Source organism: Thunnus albacares, chromosome 15 (genome assembly GCF_914725855.1).
Source record: "Thunnus albacares chromosome 15, fThuAlb1.1, whole genome shotgun sequence".
Classification (NCBI taxonomy): domain Eukaryota; kingdom Metazoa; phylum Chordata; class Actinopteri; order Scombriformes; family Scombridae; genus Thunnus; species Thunnus albacares.
The window spans coordinates 3485706-3504576 of NC_058120.1; the positions used below are offsets into that span (position 1 = coordinate 3485706).

Below are 18871 nucleotides of genomic sequence, written 5' to 3' on the forward strand. Positions count from 1 at the left end.
AGTGCACAAAAGAAACTGAGGCGCTGTCACAACTGGGAAAAAAAAAAAGAAAAGTGGATGGTGGTGAAGCTGTTCCAAGAACACCTCTGAAAACACACATACTTTTTTTTGTACTAACTGGAAATTATAAAATATGCATTGACTAAATACCAGTGAAAGTGTGCCTTTTGAATGTCAACGCTAATTTAACACCACAAAGAGAAAGAAAATATTTAATTATTTCTTCTTTTTTTGTTATCCAAGATCTGTCTTCTTTTTAAGTTATAGTTGGTCATAGTTGTTTTCAGTACAGAGGATATATTGTACTAACACTGTAAGTTTGGAATATATCCATGTGATTTGGCTGACTCAGATAGATGAAGCCTCATAATAGCTGTGGCTGAAAGTTAGAATGAATTTCTGCATTGTGAATTTTGACCTCCATCTCTTACAGTGTAGTTGTGCCAGTATGGACAGGAGGAATGACTACAGTGACAAACAACTTTCAGGGAGCATATGGGCATGTGGGTTTTGTATTAAGATAGACTGATGTAGCCAGGTTAAAAATACCATATATTGTAATAAAGTTTATATTAAGATAAAGTTATATAATTAAGGTTAAAAGATACATCATAAATATGGTGAAACACAGCTATTTCCTAAAAGATTAAAAGGTTCAGTGGAATAAATAAGTTTTAAAAATATGCAAATGTGTAGTTATAAATATTTCATTTTATTTTGAAGAGTTCATGGTCGTAAAAGGAAGTAGTATTTCAGAGTAAGTTAAATACTGGTCATTCATTGGTTGAAGTGGGTTGCATCACACAGGTGTGGAGCATGGATGTATAAAAAGAACTGGATACAGGAAGAGCGCCAGGCTTTGAAGCCAATTTGACATAGCGGCCAAACCGTGTAATTACAACGTCACGTGATGCACACTGGCTCAAAAAGACTTTTTCCTATAGACTTACATTGTGAAATAGACGTCTGTAAATTTTTCTGAGCGTCACAGCCTCCATGAAATGACTTGTCTCACTATCAGAATTAAATCCGTTTGGTCAGATCACTTTCAAAAGCCTCGAAGAGCCACATGATTGAATTGTTTTATCTCCATTCAAGTTAGTCAGAGGGCAAAACCGGAAGTAGCCGACCTGGCCAGTGAAAGTCACAAGTGCGCATGCTCTATGGGCCGCACAATGCGGAATCCGGGTACTTTCATACCGGGAATTAGAGAGAGTGAGAGAGAGAGGAAGTAGAGTGTGAGTAAAAGTCATGTAACTTGACGGACTGCGTAACGATGTATACGCAGTGTTTACAAACAAATGTGTAGCTGGTGTCTGACATTATCTACCCAACAGTCTTGGCCAAGATACTCATGCTGCATATTTTCTGCTTGCAGCTGAAGATACTTCTACTCGAAGTTTGTTGTGCAGTTGTTCACGTTTGTTTGTTTATTAGCTCATTAGCCGAACGTGTGTTGTTAGCATTCATTAGCACAATGAATGGACTTATAGTCACTGTGTAGCTAACCCAGTTTATGCCAAAAGGTTTAGCTTTTGTTTTCGACGTGGAAACCCTGAGGATTTATTGGACAGTGCTATGAGCTACTAAGTCAACGTTCAGAGAGACTTTTCACTACATGGACCGGACCCGCTATCTTTGGCTTCAGCGTGTATCCTGTTCCTTCCCGGAGACCGAGGCTGGTATAAACTGCACCCTGTTCCCTCCCGGAGGCCGTGAGGCTGGTATAAACTGCTGATTGGAGTCAGACTTCATGACCAAGGTACCACATTTTATTTTGTTGCTCTTTGAGTGAAGCGGCCAAATAGTTTTGGGCCTCTCCGTTCACAAACAACGAATTAGGCCTGTTACGGGGGTTTTATTTTTATTGTATTTAAATACCTGCCGGCTTGTGTGTGTGTGTGTGTGTGCTCGGTGAATTACAGGTAGATTACAGTGCATAGATTTTATACGAGGGTTAAGTAAAACTGAGTCTAATACGTGTATTACAGTGCATTAGAAGTGAATAAAGAAACACAAGACAAATACAAAAGTATATATAAACAAAAGAGAAACAGGATAACATCGCAGTATTATTTATTATACATTAAGTTAGTTGATTTAAAGAACTCAGGGCTCTTCCCTGATTAGACTAGGGATAAGTGGGCTACACTTGTAAAAAATGTGAACCTATCCTTGAGTTTTCCAGCTGCTGCACAGCCATGAGCTTTGAACTTTAAATGGCAATGGCATTTACTTAATAACCATGTGTGAATATCAGTAGAAAATGATGAGGTGGATTGATTTCTTACATACTAACTGCAACAATGAACTACTCTGACAAGCTGTAAATTACACATATTGTATTCTAGTATTTAGAATGGACTTGCAACAGAAAAAGTTTTGATATTTGATGACGTAGTTTCACACAAAGTCTCGGACACGGAAAGATGAACCTTGAACTTGAAAAAGAAATAATAAAACTCTCACATACTGACATTACTTAAAGTGAAAAGTGCAATATGTATAATATTTTGGTGCAAACACAAACATCAGGAAAACCTGTAAGAGCATCGTATGTCAGGAGGGGTTACCACCAGCTGATAAATCCACTTCCTCAACCAATCAGCTTGTTCCTTGGACAAAAATGCAAAACATGGTGGTGATGAGCAATTTAACATAGAGTATCTAGCCTTCTTACACAAATGAATTATACATTATGACCATACACTAAATGACAATCAAATAAACAAGTGAATATGTCGTATGAAGTACATCCTGTATGCTACAGCATTTAATGCACAGTCACAGACAGTCACATACACCGGTATAAAGAGGACACAAATACATCAGCCCATGTACACAAGCTATGGAAAATGTGTGAAAAGTGAATTTGTCATGATATGAATATGTAGAATCCAAAATACATGGCTTAATGTGTTTAATGGATACATCTGGGGGTGTGGATTAAGAAAGAAGTGAGGTTAGCAGACCTCTGTAGCCCGCTCCTCATCTCTGCTGGAGGCTAGCAGCTCCATGCTACATTAGCTGCTACTAGCATAACACAACCCAATCTCGACTGAACTGTCAGAGGTGGTGTTGCATTGTGGATAATATAGGCACAAGGTTTTGACATCAGTTTTGATCATTTTGTCTGACAACGTTGTAGGAGTGCAAGTAAATCTGTAAAACCAAAACAATGAACTAAAAGAGGCGGAAAAGCTTGGCAGAAAAATATCGATCAGTGCAACTTTCATTTTAAATAGTAATGAATGAACATGAGCCTTTTTCACACAATGTCCTCTCTTTTCGCCCCTCCCAGCACAAACAATCTTCTCAATACAGCACAACATTTCAATCCAACGCTTAAAAGTTTTCCTTTCAGCCCCACCACGTCATCCGAGAGGCAATAAAAGAGCAAAGCAACAACAACATGTTATAGTCCATCATCTCATCCTCTCTGTCCCACTGCTAATGCGGGAGGGCGTTGCTAAACGGCCCGGTCCAACTTTGGACATCACATCTGTTAAACTGTCAAAAAACATTCACCACACACACACACATACATGCATACACCTCCCTCTCCCCTCCAGCAGCCTAATTGCTGCCTCGCTTTGTTCCAGGCCTGTCTGTTTTGCTCTGGGCTGGGGGGGAAGTGAGGCCACCCTGCCTGGGACAGACTTCACCTCTTCCTCCTCTCTCTCTCTCTCTCTCTTCCTCTTTCTCTCTGTATTTCTCTAGTTCTCTCTCTCCGGGGCAGCCTGTCACCTCTGTTTACGTCTGTCCGACTAGCACTAGAGGAAAGAGAGATCAAGTGTCGCGTGCTAAACGGACATCTATGCTAATATGGGTACAAATGTAAGTCTGAACAGAGCTGAGGCACCGGGTACCGCACACATGTCACATTGACTGTGTTGATCATCTCCATTATGGCCTGCATGCTGCAGGGCTTGTTTCCATCTACATCACATCAATTTATATGAAAGGCACATAAACAGGTCACTTGATGATGCCACTTTTCTTTTTGTCTGCTGTTAGCCCAGGAAGACAATGTTTCAAAGCATAATTAGATTACATCTGTACATTTAGAAACTAATCCAGTCACCCACTGCCAAAAACACTTTAACATAGGAGTAGACATTATTTATTTTATTTTTTCTTTGTTTTTCATTTGATTTTAACACAACTTTATGTGACTTTTGAAAGGCAACATAACACAGTCTTAGTCTAAGAAACAGAAAACTTGAGTTCATAAACAATAAAAAGCCCCCTTTTTTATATTCCATACACTCAGAGGTTTCGCTGCGACAGCCTTACTTGGTCATGGATGACCAGGAGCTTTTGGCAGCTAATTTTAACTAATGTTTGCTAACTTTTGTAAGGTAAATGGTAAAAGGGAAAAGCAGCAGCATTTACAGAATGCTTTTATTCACAGCACTTTGCAATTTGTCTCTCATTGATGCGTCGATGGGAGTGAGCTACCAGTGTCTTTCCTAAGGACACTTTGACATGTGCACAGATGGAGCTGGGGATCAAATCACCAAACCTGTGACCTGCTTTACCTGCAGAGTCACAGCAGATACCACAGTCCAACTGTGGGGCAACTGTGGTTGCATTACTGAGTCAATTAGCCTACTTTGGCTGCTTTTATGGCCCTTCTCTACTTGTGTTACTGTTACTCTAGCATGTGACATTATCCAACAAAATACACTGTTTGTAATTGCCCTACAGAACAACACACATAAGTATTTTCTGGTCTGACACCCCTATCAACAGGATACCATCATTAATCAGTGCCTTCCACAACTGTAAAAAATCACCATTGCAAAAATAAAACCATTTTCTGAGGTTTATGGTTAAGGTCTAGTTAGATTGAGGGACAAAATAACTTGGTTAAGATTAGGGAGAGATCATATCTTAGGTTGAAATTACTATCCTGTTAAGGTTAGAGCATCTTTGTTGTCAATAATGAAGTTTACAGAATGGTAATGATTAAAAGAAATCAACCCTGACTGTTGGTAGGAAACAGGAAGCAAACAGCTGGCTCTTGATATTTGTTTGAGCTATCCATCTACCCTTACCTCCTCCCTCTGCAGACTTTGTGGCTCTATTGCAACGTTACTCCAGTTCCTTCTTTCCTCCCAATGAACAGGATTCACAAAAGAGAAAAACAAGGGAACGCACAAGTGTAAATAATAACACAGATGATGGCTGAATTCCATTTAGCTGCTTCAGTGTCAGAGTCCTGGTATTATACATGCTAACTCACTGCCATACTGTCATGGCTTTCTGGAACATTGCAGTGGGCCTTTTTTTTGACATTTTGTGTAAGTGAGCCAGTGTACACACTGGCTGGGCCCTGAAACCAGTGTTGCCTGATGGAAATGAGAAAAAGTAGCCAAATCAAAGCTTTGAGCCCACCCAATCATCATAAAAGTAGTAGTAGTTCATATATCAATCCAATCACCTCTAGCCTTCTGTTTTATCAGTATAATCAGACAAACTTAGCACCACATACAATAATGGAACATTTATAATAGAAATCAGAACATGTTTAGAATTTTAGATAATGTTATGTTACATTTGAACATAAAAAGGAGTGATGGCCAGGCGGAGACTCTGGTGTTCAAGTGTTCATTAATGAGTTTTTTACTGCATTCATTGTTGAAAATGTCTGATTTTACATTTTTTCTGCTGGAATTTTGATAACACGGCTTAAACTGGTTCAGTTTTGTTGTTCTTATGTCTGTGTTTTTGGGAAAGTTTTGTTTAAAACAGGCATGTTTGGTGTCATAGTGGCGTTCTGTATTTCCATTCTTCATTATGGTCATTGTTTCTTTGCAAATCAAGCAAAATAGTCTCATACTTCCCTCAGGCAAAATGAACATGTGTTTCTCAGTCCAGTCACCATTAAAGGGCTGGTATTGTGGAAAACAAGAAAAATGAGCTTTGGGATGGATTAGGGTGATGGCAGGGCCCTCCTGTGCTGTAAAATTCTATCTCCTTATAGCTAGCGGCGTTGAGGCAGAACCCGCATTTCAGCCAGATGATGAGCAAAGCAAGACGGTGGAAGTGTTGCAGTTGCTGGTTGTCCAGCATCTAAAAAGTCTTTACAGAGTTGGTTGTGTCAAAATGAAAACACTGTACACTGACAATATAATACCATCAGTTAAATGTGGGTTTAATTACATTGAACATCAGTCGCTTGGTATTTACAATAACTCTAATATAACATGAATGCTGTACGTGCCCACTGAACTCAGTGCAGTGTCAATCGCAGTCTACTTTAGATGATTGAGATTGATGATGATTGAAGAACTTTATGTTGGTGGAAACCACCCAAATGCCAAAAAAGTAACCCAAATTATCATCATCATTGTCACATTTTTACCAATTAAATGAAAAGCAGCCCAGTGGTGGAAAATGGTAATGGTAGAATATCAACCAATCTGGCAACACTGACTGAAACTAAATAGTAAAGCTACATTAAGTCCTTATTCATGTTTTAACACATTAACAAAGAAAGAATCTGATTCTCTGGTGAGTTCTTCTAGACAACTTTGTCACTTGATGGCAAACAATTGTTGTTTTTGGGTATTTGGGGTTTTCTCAGGATAAGAAGTTAAAAGGATACTGAACCAAACCATCCACCCAGGACCCCCAAAACCATGACCAAGAATTGTCTGACTAAGGACACATTGCCATTTTCCATCGGCACTTTTGGCTGCACTGAATCAAACCATGCCGCATTGATTTGCGTTTCCATTATTAGTTTAAATGCTCTGAGTCGCGCCCAAAATGGACTGTCTCCGAAGTTTGGTCAAAGCATGCCTGACCTGACCTCCAAGTGTGTTGCGGTGACATCAGATGGGCTTCATTATCATTCAGGGATGAGCCGGCTAACTTGAGTGGTATAAAATGATTCATAATGCAGCTCTTCTAGACTTTCCAAATGTTAACGGACCGAATGGATCAGATTCTGACGGTGAAACAAATCATTTCGTGGTGGTTGTGACACTCAGAAAAATGTATCCATTGTTTTACAGCTGCTCCCTTGACCACCAGTCACAGCCTGGCGCACTTCCTTGGGGCTTGTGTGAACGTTGCTTTTAAACGTCATCAACTCAAGACAAGCGCGACAGTTAAAGACACCTTCAAATGGGTATCCCTGTTGTAATTGAGATGCACATCACTGCTGTGCTGGGCTGATCCACCAAGTCAAACGGAGTCAAGCCAAGCCAGCACATGTGTATGGAAAACCCCCAATAAATACTCTGTCTTCATACAGATTTCCAACAGCTGTGTAGGACATGAGAATGATGAGCTTCCAATATACAAAATAGTTAATTTTCCAATACACATAGCAGGATTGGGCCATAATGAAGAATATATCTCTAAACAACTCATACATTTGGTGAATTTTGCTCAATATCTTCTTCTAATAATTGTTGTGTTGTCTAACCACTGAGATAATAGTCTTAATTGGATTAAATGGTGAGCATACAGTAATATTATCCCAATATCTATCCACTCCATCATCTGCCAGGTTCCAATATTTCTCTAATTTAGCTATTTTGAACGGTACACCATTCACTTGATTAAATTAGCATTAGTTCCAAAAGTGCTGTAAAGCTGATGGCGAGCATTTTGAAACTGTACAGGGTTTGGTCATTTCCACTTTTCTGATGAAAGAAAATGTTAAGTATTCAGATGCATTAAGGTTTCACCAATTGAGAAGAACAAATGTTATTCTCTTTTCCTGGGTTGACTAAATGTTTGTTCATTGGTTCAACACACTGGGTACATTTTTTGCACAGATGGCAATTAAAATTGTTTGCTAAACCCATTGGTAAGGGTCTTGCAAACAACTCTTTTATCACAAAGGAATATAACACCCTAAGATAAGCTGGTATTGAATTTTTAAAAAAGTATGTGTTGTAAAATGGAAAAAAAAACAAGTTGAATTGAGAAGTTGGCCAGTGAAACGAGACGAGTAGCAAGAGTAAGTCTTATTTATATCTCTTTGTTGGAGCTCTTTCAAGGTGCTGGCAGATTGAAGAATCTGGTGGGCGGCAGAATCACAAAGCGGATGGCCTTAGTGTCATCTGCACATACCCACTGCCGCTCCATACATAACATCAGATTATACTGTGCTTCCAAAATACTCCACACACTGTGGATGATGATGGGAGGAGACATGGGGTCGAATTCAGAGGCAGAGGCAGTCTTGATTCTTGGAAGATTCAAAATCCTTAATGGTTTTAGATATGATATTACAGTTACAGTATCATCATCAAGGTGGTTAACCATTTAAAATCTTTTTACATAATTCTATGAAGAGTGGAGAGTTAATTATCATAAACTCTGATGACATTATCAGGGTTATTTTCTCTGGCTTTAGACAGCTCCTCCAGAGCCAAACAAAGACATAAGACAACTATTTCCACAGGCTAGGTAGTACTCTCCATAACAAATAAATTCATCTTCATGTGTAAAGTGGAGTGCTAATATGATACTGTGTATCCAGGGCCAAAGTCAGGACTTTAGAAATGCTAATTCTACTACTAGTTGTTGTAAAAGTTGTAAAATGTCTTCTGTAGCTCTGTAGGAGCATTGTCAAGTCTGAGAAAACAACCCTGATGATGATGATGACCCTGTCACTGTGATGTCATCAGGGTTAATTTGTAATTTGTTTATAACAGAATGTGTGCATTACAAAGTGGAGGTGTGGACTTAAGCAAAGATATAAGTATTTTCCATGCAGTGAAGGTTTTCCATTTATGTTCCATTGATTTGCATTGTGGGAAATGTAGGATCCAGCATTTTAGAGCTTGACTCACACTAAAAGTCAGGATATCTTGGTCTCTGCAGCACAGATTTTGACTGTCCTTTTTAAAATCTCTTGTGAAATGCAATACTAAATCACCTTTAATGTGGATATTTTTCTCTGTTTTATTAATTTATGTTACATTTTTCGTAAATGGTTTTATTCATGTAAAAACATTTATTGAGCTGCAACTAATGGAATTTTTTATTATCGATTGATCTGCTGACTATTTCTCTGAAATAGATTAAATGTTTAGTCTATAAAATGCCCAATGTTCCCAGAGCCCATAATGACATCTTTAGATGTCTTGTTTTGTTAGACCACTATTCCAAAACCCCAAAATATTCCATTTACAATTATATAAATCAATTAAAAGCTAGAAACAGGGAATGTTTGGCATTTCTGCGTAAAGAATAACACAATTTATTGATTACATCATCTAACAAATTTTTACTTGTTTTTTGTTCCTGGGTAGTAAGTGTTATTTTCTAATTGCTTATGCCCAGAAAAAACAACGTACAAATCATCAGATATGATGAAGGGAGACTATATTTGGGGGCTGATTCGTGAAAGTGATTTACAGTATAATCGTAAATCTTGAAAAACTACTCACTCGATCTTTTGTGGTCACTTTTGTACAACTTTGGTATAAATATGTTAATTCTGATTCATGTGTTGTTTTTTCTGACTTTGAATGAAAATGTGCAAATTCATCTTTTTTCCCTTTGGACATAGGTAAATGTCAAAATATCATTTTCCAGGTCACAAAAGCAAAGTTTGAGGGGAATAACAGCCATTTTCTACACTTTTTAGGTATAAGCGATGAGGAAATAACACTTATTACCCAGGAACTAAAATTGCGGTACATAAGGTTATCAAAATAGCTGCTGATTAATTTTCTGTGTATCAGCTTATTGTTTCAGCACCATTTTTATGTCTCAGAGTTTCTCTATATGATAGTCTTTACTTCATCAATAATAAATGCTAGTGGAAAAAAAATGCTAAATTGTTGGATTTACATTTTCGTTTTTTTTTGTGTGGCAATTAAAAATTAAAAATAGTATACTAGGTGTTCTGTCCTAGCCCCCTTTATCATTCATGTTCAATACTTCAAGGATTCAGTACCTGGCTTACTGAGCCTAAAAACCATGAGTATCCACCTTTTTAAAACCCACAAAGTGCAATTTAAATGATAAAATGTAAGCTGCACTTCAGGCCCCCATATTCCCAGTAAAGAATACCAAAGACATGGTGTCCTCACAACCCTGCATGTATCATTTTTACAACACTCGTTGATGTCATGTTGCTGAGACAAGACTCTCAGATGAATGAGAAGTCAGTTTAAGCATTGCAACGCTGATGTAAATCTCCTTCTCAAGTATCAAAGTCATACGTTTTCTTTGTCACCTGCCAATAAGACACTGCTGCTAACAATCAGGCATACTGTAAATTGTCATGGTGCAGTCCTTCACCACATTCCCCCCGGTGAAAAAATACCTCAGTGAGCGAAACAGATTTCCACAATCTAAATCAATCGTCCATCCATCCATCTCTCCTATATCCTCTTTACAGTCTGCAGCCTTCCCATCTCGCTAAGAAACCCATTACTCTCAGCTCACGGTAACCCCGCACAAGATGTACAATTAAAACCTTATTTCTGCTGAAGGAAATTAGATTTAATGAACGGCGGGCTGGGCAACAACAGATGGTTCGTCTTATTGGAGGCACAAAGATAGACTGGGTGTTTGAACGCCTTCAGATCAAATGCCAGCGGTTATCAATTAGGAGTAGAGGTAAGCTCCTGACAACATGAAACAGAGCGGAGGCCTCGCCGCCACGGCCCTCACCTTCACTGCTGGGAGGGAGATGTTAAGCTCACACTGTCGCTGGGAAGAGACGGAGCCTTTTCCATATGCTGGTGTCAGAAACGCTTGCACAAGCCCAGATGTTGCATAATGTCAAATGAGAAATTGTGGACTGATGAATAAAAATGGGAGTTTCTGATGAGCCCTACATGCATCCATCCAGTTATTTCCAACATAACAGCCAGGTATGTCAGGGTGGAACATTCTTTTCCTCTTCACTTCACTTCAAATATAGCAAGGGAGTTTAAGTTTTCCCTCATTTACTTAGTATCCTAAATGTATTCTTAATCATATAAAAATTAAGAAAATAAGAATAATTAAAAAATGCACAATTTTGAGTACTTTTGGGAGCGGCTACTTCCGTGCCGTCATTCTGCTTCAAAGAAAAAAGATAAATGATGATGCCATTAAAAGTGAACTAATTAAGGAAGGCTTCTTTTAAGAACTCATTAACTGCAACCTCATTTACATAATGATGCATATTAATTAAGTTTTAATGAATCTGAATTTCCAGCAAGCCGCATTTCTTTGGCTGTGGAACAAATTGAACAAATTATTTAAAAGTGTTCTTGAATCTACTTTTCACACCAAAGGAGAGAGAGAGAGAGAGAGAGAACGCAATCATTTGTAGAAAATCATATTTTTTTTTTCTCTTCCCTCCCCAGCCTGTGCCCATCTGTTAATTATTTTTAAATGTAATCATTTACCCTTTTGTTTTCAAAACTGGCGAGATTCCGCTCACTTCCAAATCCAATCGAGAGGGAAGGGACTGCCGCTAAATATTGCAGAGAGTGTAAAAGTCTGAAATGTGTGATTATGAGGCAGATGAAAGATTGTGTTTTCGCTTGTTGTCATATGGGACGTGGAGCGCTCAACACTTCAGTGGACTGTCTTTTTACTCACTAATGTGCAGTGTGTGTGGTGTGACTATAATAGGCATCTCGCTTTAGGATCTGTGTATGTTTCCTGTCACCTAAACACACACACACACACACACAGATAGCGACAGTGATAGCGATGACTTAACGCTGTAACTCATCATCTGATGGCTATGAGTTAGTTAAATGACACAGCATTAACAGAAGGATTGTCAGAATATTCTAGTGTAGAGGAAGACCAGCAAACTGCCTGCTGAAAACAGTGAATATTTACTGATTGGTAAAGAAAGTAAGTCTAGTAAAAGCAAAGGTTGTTGCATGAATGCTGCTTGAGTAGAGCAGCAATTCAATGATTTAGTGGCCTGAAAATAAAAAAAATATATCAGATGTATAAACAAATCTTTGTTTCAGTTATTGTAAATGATGTGAAAAGCTGATGAAAAGTTGGTCACGAATAAAGTCTCATTTGAAGACCTATGAGGACCTTTAATAACTCATGATGAATGAGTAGAATGATTTTAATTATAGAATGTAAAATACAAACTTGAGTCATGGCCATGACTCAAATGTGTCCATGGCTTTATATGCTATTTATAGCTGAGTTATGCAGTTAATCACATAATGATTAAATAGTAATAAATCATTACTAAATGTAATCTGTACTTAAGTTGAGTTTTTAGGTACTTGTATACTTCTGCTGCACTTCATTTCAGAGGCAGATACTGTACACATGTCTTTTAGAGTTACAGTAGTTCAGGATTTTAAACACAAACATGACGAAACATATGATTAGTCTGTAAAATATTGTGTTTTTATAGATTTATAGACCTATTCAACCAGTCAGCAGCATACAGAATAGTTAGAATTGGCTCCACCTCAACCAGCCACACTGTTAACATGCTAATGCATCTGTAAAAATCATCCCGTAACATTATATATACGACAATATTACATGCTGGAAGGGGCTATTATGCGTGATTTGTACTTTTACCTTTTTACAGCGACATTTCCTTGTAATTGAGTATTTTTACATTATAGTATTGCTTTGCTATTGGATGAATCAGGAGAGTGAAGTGATTGGTTCTCGCCGCCACTACTGTCAATATGCTGTAACTGTCCGTGTTTTAAAGCCCCCCTCCACTTAAAAATGTGTTTTGCTTCTTGTTCCTTCAGTCAGATGTTGTTCTCTTCTCTGTGCAGAATGATGTATGTGCAGAGTTTTTACATTCATCTGCTGAAGGTGCTCATCTTAAATCTCAGTTTAATACATGCACAAATTAGCATGATTTGTAACTTCAGAATTAGTTTGGAGCCAATCATGGTCATTGCATGGTCAGCATTCTATCAAACATTGTTCTTTACTAGAATTAAAGACAGACATGTCTGCTGCTGGGTCTTTGGAGGGGATAAATACTGCTAAGAAATCTTACTTCAATTTTCGAATCTCCCCCTCTGTGGTGTTTAATAAGTGATCGGTAAAGATCAGTTGTCTATTGTGATCTGTCTGTCTTGCTGTTTCTGTTTTGTTTTTCATTGTGTATAAGTGACAAAACTACTCTCTTGGGGATTAATACAGTTGTCAATAAACCTACTAAACATGTTTTACAACACTTGATTTCAGTGTTAAATGAAAAGGACAGCCATGATTTCAATCAATCAACCACTCTACATTAATTCCACATATACTACAAATATAAACATATTTCCTCAGAGTGTACATTGGTCTCACTGTACATGATTTTCTCTGTATGATTAAAGTTCATTCTAGTGTTGTTTACTTGTTGTTGGTGATTCAGGTTTATAATATATAGTAAAACATTCTAAACTAAGTAGTAGACTGTATTTATCTCTGATAGCATGAAATCAACAGCTGCTGCTATTTCGAATGTTCATGTGGTGTGTTTTCAGGCAGAAAAGACAAAAAAAAAAAAACCTGTACAAGCCCAGCCTTGTTTTCCAGAGAGGCACACACACACAAACACACAAATACACACACACACCTGTTCGGCAGGTTAGTTTGGGAATAGGTTAGAGCTCTGGAGATGGGATGAGGACTCAGGGTCCTTCACGGATAGAGGCAGGCCGGCGCCACAGGAGGACACGCGAACCAATAGCAGCGTAACACAAACAGCGCACTTCCTGCATCGGCCATCCCAGAGGATGATTGGTGGAGAAGTCTCTGAGGGTTTAGAACGAACCCACCCACCCACTCGCCTCCACCTCCTCTTCCTCTTTCCCGTGGTGAGCTGGAAGCCTCTATAGGAAAAAAAAAGAAAAAAAAAAAAAAGAAACGTGGATGGCGTTGGCCGGGTACTTCTGACAGCGAGTGCCTACCTCGGGGGAGGTCAGAAGTCGGCGATTCATACGAGACAAGCTGGCGATGCAGTGTAACCGAAAATGGAAAGCAGATGTTCGTTAATTAGGGGAAATGTGACTGACAAGACTTGAGCGTCGAGGTACACGAGCTCGCCCGCCATCCAGCAGCTGTTGTTACCCGACTTCATTGTCAGTCTCGTACACAAGTCACAGCTTCCCCGCTGAGCCGGGCCCAGACGCCCAGCACCCACAATTATCAATAAGCTTGATTGAATCGAACAGATTTTCTCCTGAATATTTTTGGGTGTTTTTTTTTTTTTTTTGTCTGTGTGTATTTGTGTGAATGAGCAGCTATACTCACACCACCTTCTGGAATGTTTTTTTTTTTCTTTCCCTTCCTCCTCCCTCCCCTTTTCCGCTCCTCTTTTTCTTCAATTCTCTCGTCTCAGCTGTGTGAAAATGCTCCAAAAAAAAAAACAAACAAAAAAAAAACAACCAAAAAAGATTTCTCATTTGAGGAAAATCATACATTTCTCTTGATCGCTTTCCTGTCAAATAAAAAGTATATTTTCACCATCCGGAACATTGCTCATATACAATTGTTGATGAAGAGGAAAGCTGCATCTGCATTTCATTGCTGTCACTGTGTCATTGTAGAAGATCTTTTGATTTGCTATTTAAAAAAAAAAAAATCCTTAAAATCTTGTAAACAAATGCTGGAATACACCCACTTATCAGTCCATGGTCACCATGATGAAATACAGCGTAGACGCTGAGAGTCCTTCAGTGGAGACGTGAAGATTTCAGAGCTTGGCCCTCGAGGAGAAGGGCATCACACTTGTGAGACCTACTGACTGCAGTGCACATTCTTTTGTTACAAGGTAAGTCAGTGGACAAAAGGTTTTCCTTTCTTTAAGAGGGAATTCATAGGATGGGATTGTGTGTATGGCCTCCATATCCACCACAAAACACACTCTGTATGTGTGAGTGTTTGTAATAAGCTGGAAAATGTACCCTGGACCACACACACACACACACACGCATGTATATATATTCACAAACACCTCTGGTCAACAACATAATCCTGTGAAATTGATGAATGGCTAGACATTAGGCCCATTCAAACAACAGATGTTAATTTGCTTCACATGTGCATTATCAGATCATTTGTGTCAGGCAACGGAATATGAATGACACAGATTATCTCAGATTTGGGGCGTCTGCTGGCAAACCCCACTATCCTGGAGGCCTCTAGGTAACACTCCTGATTACTGTGTGTGTATGCGTGCATGTGTCAGAAGGTGCCATTATGTCTGCATATGTGAGGGATGATGTTTCTGCAGAAGGACATGGAAGCCCCTTCGGACCTGGAGAGGAGAACAGTGCCTGATGGGAAACAGAGCCAGGGCGGGCCGGCGCGATGTTATTTATGCAGAGCGAGCTTGCAGGTGACGTAACTCACCCTCTGGTGGCCATGTTGGAGGCCCTCAGCTCTTGGGCAACAGTAGCAGTGAACAGCTGTTGCATCTCTAAACATACAGCTTGCCGGTCCCACTAGAACTGAATAGATGTGGTAAACTCTTGTTTTTGACTCTAAAATGATCATTTCACTATGGATTCATTTGATGCTTTTGTGTTTCATGACTGCTTGTTTGATTGCTAACTAGTATCTGGTATGCTAACCAACACTGTATAGCTGTTATTACATCAAATGTGATTGTTAGTTATTTTAATTCAATAGATGTTCTAATAAATTCAACAGCTACAGCAAATGAAAGAGAGCAGCTCTGGTGAAAACCACTATTAAAGGGGAACTCCACCAATTGTACACATTGAAGTGTGTTTCCAGATGTTGGGGGGTACTACTGCATATATTAAAAACTAGTATAAAGCATTTTGTGTCTCCAGGAAGAGCTGTGTGAAATCTAATAAATTGCCTTAAGTGATGTCACTTGAGTCAGCGTCAGTTGGGTCTGAAGACTACAAGTTTGAAAGGTAAAAAAATCTGGGTGTGTGGAGTAAAAGTAGGGAGGTCACCAGACCTCTGGTTCCTCATCTCTGCTAGAGGCTAGCAGCTCCAGGCTACATTAGCAGCTATTAGCACAACACACAGTTGAGTGAATCGAGATGAGTTGCATTGTGGGTAATGTACGTCCAAGGTTTTGAGATCTTCTACTGCAGCCATTAAAAAAAAAGTCCAGTTTGACAATATTATAGGAATGCAATGCTAAAATGTCTTTAAAGAGGGACAGAAACAGAAACAAGCTAGTGAAGCTAGTAGAATCTAGTATTAATTGTGGCTTATAGTCATGCTAACACTGTAACAGCATGGCAAAAGCACTTTGAGATGATTTTGAAATGATTTTTGACATTTTTTTCTTTTGAAACAGGATGGGGTCAATCAAATGTATAAACTATACTAAACACAAAGAGTGGATGAGCCAGCATAACCAGCCCACACCAGCAAAAACCTTATTTCAAATATTGTCTCTATCAAAAAAAAAATCACCAGTCAAACATACTGTATAAAATATTACAGCACAAATACATTGTCTTTAAATGTCTGGGCAATTCCCAGCACTTAAATCTTCCCTAGATTTGTCACTTACACAATACTCATCAAAGTGAATTTGAGCATATGTCATTTCCACCATCAAACTGTTACATCATCACTTCCACTTTTGCTTCGGTCAAAACTGAATCTTGTTTACTCCACACATAGTAGACTTTCCCAGGACTCAGAGTCTTGTACTGCTCAGTTAAATCATGTCTTCACAGCTGTAGTGAATGAAAGCCTGGCAGGAGTTATTTTTATTCTCTTTACCAAACCAAAGCGAAAGAAGAACAACCCTCTCCCGACTCCTACAACAAGCAGCGTCCCCGGAGGGCTACAACCGAGGCAGCAAAACAAAGAGGAAGATTTCAAAAAAACGCTGCGTTGAGAATAACTCAGGAATATGAAAGCACGTCGGACTCCAAAGGTAAAGAGTTGCACTAGCAGCCACCGAGGTGCTGTAATTAGGTCAGGTGAGAGGCAGGGAAAAAGTTTAACTTTGCGGACCTCTTTATTTTCTTTACTCTCTTTCCAATCGTGTTTCTCCTGTACCATCTGCCAACACACCAACACCCAGTCCTTACTTAGTTCTCACATACAGTCTACACCATGCCTTATGCTGGGAACGCACTACATTCTAAAAAGACAAAGCTCCTCAAAGAGCTTTCAGGGTAATCAGGAGACTTTTACAGGGTTTAAAGGTTCATCAAAGAACCTTTTTATTCCATGAGCTTCCTGGTAGAAATAGGTTTCCTTGGCAATGAGGGTCTTTCAGCAAAACAAGCTGTTGCCTTATAAAGTTGATGAGACAAGTGTTAGCAAACAGTTGCTAATTTACACATCCAGCAGATACAGAGCAACATAATCATTCATTGGGATTCTGTCATGTATCTGGTCATCAGGTGACCAGATACATGACAGACACCACACACCTGATCACCCATTTTACGTGCGTCACTACAGTCTTGTATTGGGCTCTGAGCACTTCCGACACGTAAGTGACCTACGCTCAACACTGCACCTGAACGCCTCCAGTGTAGACACACAGACAGAGCAGTCGCTGCTGCTGCTGCTCTGCTCTTCATGCTACGTTTGCTGTCTAGACATGGCGTAAGCCTCTGTCATTTAAACTCACCCTGGCCCCTCTGACATCATTAATGAATCTGATCAACAACTATAACACAGTTCTAATAATACACATTAAAAATCATTGATTCAAAATCGGGTACCCAATTTTGGTCAACACAATACTGACTTAATGTTACCCAGAAAGTCACTCAAGACAAGGACTTGTTTTGACCCAGTTTTATTGTTATTTTTTATTTTACTGTTGGGTTATTTTGAATTTACATGTCATGGTTTGTTATTGATTGTTCATAAGTAACATAACTTACAAAGTTTTATACAAGAAACAATACATTTTTGACAGTTTTTAGCTAAAGCTCGTTGTGTATAACACTGGGTCAAAATAACAGATTGCTACTGGATAGAGTTAACTCAGTGTTTTATTTGTGCTATATTGACCCAAACTAGGTCAAATTTGAATCTAGTGATTTTTAGTATGTATAAAATATGTCTTCAAAGAAGGAGTTATAACTGTTGACAAATACTGTACATTAATAAACACTTAAAATGTCCCTATGTCTGCTTGTAACTACATTATTGTGTTATAAACCATTTACTAAATGTATAGCCCTCATGAAAATTGGATTGATTCTTCGTGCATTGGCACTGAATGTTGGCACATCATCTGCTGCAGATTTATATGAACATAATTACTACTGGCTTTGAGCCGAAAAGAAGACATTTTACTGTAATGATGCTAATCAATGACAGTGTAGAAATATGTATCGTTAGTCATTTTTCAAATTCACACATCTACATTCTGATACTTTACTGTAAACTATTCTCATTTTATCATTGTGGTGTTTTTGGCCCCTAGCGTCTCCACTGACTTTATTGTAAGCTGGCCTCTTATTGGTTTACATTAGCAGATCATTTCTATCTATCATTGGTCATTGATCAAAATTAACCCTCAACCCTCGGGTATGGAGCCGCCATCGTCCTGGTGCTGCCTGCCATGATGGACTTTTCAAGTGTCCGAAGGTGCTTTCTGTCCTTACAGTTGCCCTTTGGGGGCTAAGTGCAGCATCAGGCATGTGCTTGGCCTCATTATCCCAGACGCAATGGGATCGGACCAGGGAGCAGCTGGATGGCCGTCATATGACTCTCTGTCCGCGCCTCAGCCACCTCTTTAGCCCTTAGAGTGCTATGCGAGGTGTCAGGCCGCCACTGGTCATTTGGAAAGATTCATCCTCAGTGGGGAAGAGCGGGCAGGCAGGCAACAGCGGTGGTTAGGAGGGGTAGGGGGTGTCCACTCTTCACATCCAGGCAGCTGGACACAACACGATGATCGTCATTACATGGTGTGTAAATGCATTTCTTCATCTCA

The 18871-nt window shown here is 39.1% G+C and overlaps 1 long non-coding RNA gene across 2 annotated transcripts; it reads left to right on the top strand.

Moving 5' to 3' along the window:
* The first annotated feature begins 1227 nt into the window (after positions 1–1227).
* On the top strand, positions 1228–15758 carry LOC122998854. 2 transcript variants are annotated; one of them, XR_006407521.1, is made up of 2 exons: positions 1228–1762; positions 15209–15758. It is a non-coding gene; the product is annotated as an uncharacterized LOC122998854 (long non-coding RNA). The 2 variants fall into 2 exon arrangements; XR_006407520.1 differs by lacking the exon at positions 1228–1762 and adding an exon at positions 12743–14746.
* Positions 15759–18871: the final 3113 nt, after the last annotated feature.